Genomic DNA, 791 nt, shown 5'->3' on the forward strand with positions numbered 1-791 from the left:
TTCTTCTATTCCGTCCACAACCATTTGAACCATTTGAACCCTGGTGCCTATTCAACGGCGAGCCACGAAATCAGTTCGAGGACTCAAATTCAAACCTTATTAAGAGCCCTCCAATCACTTAACCTTCACCCATTAGAGTATAGGCGTCTTAGAGGTGATCTTCGGATGGCTTACGGTGTCCTTTATACTTCTGGACATCCCCTTAAACACCTATTTAAGCTTAGTCCCAATACAAATCTAAGGGGTAACACCCAGAAATTGGAGATACAGCATAGCAGAACGGACTGTAGACACAGCTTCTACTCCCTAGGAGTTGTCAAATGCTAGAATTCGCTGCCGACTGAACTAGTCTAAGCAACTTCCCAGGAGTCTTTTAAGAGGAAACTTGACCTGTTCTTAAGGACTAAGGTTAACATCTTATTATGAGTTACCAATTCCCTTTATTTAAAATCTATCATAGTTGATATACCTAGGTTCCTGCCTGGAGGTATTTGTGATCTCCATCTACTAGACACGGAAGCCTGTTAAGCGAAAGCTTCTTCTATCCCGTCCACAACATTTCGAACCATCTGAACCTCCAACATCCCAGATACAGAATCAAGGGAACAAACATTTTGTTAATTTTGTCGAGCTAAGTTGAATTCGAAATGCCCTGATAACTTCAACATCAGACCATATCAATTCAGTTCTATAAATTTGTTTTCAGATGTCCTTTTTGCCACTGAATACCTATGACCGGCAATGAAAATTGTTTTCCTCATATAACCTTGAGTCACCATAACTAAATAATA

Source organism: Schistosoma haematobium, chromosome 4 (genome assembly GCF_000699445.3).
Source record: "Schistosoma haematobium chromosome 4, whole genome shotgun sequence".
NCBI lineage: Eukaryota > Metazoa > Platyhelminthes > Trematoda > Strigeidida > Schistosomatidae > Schistosoma > Schistosoma haematobium.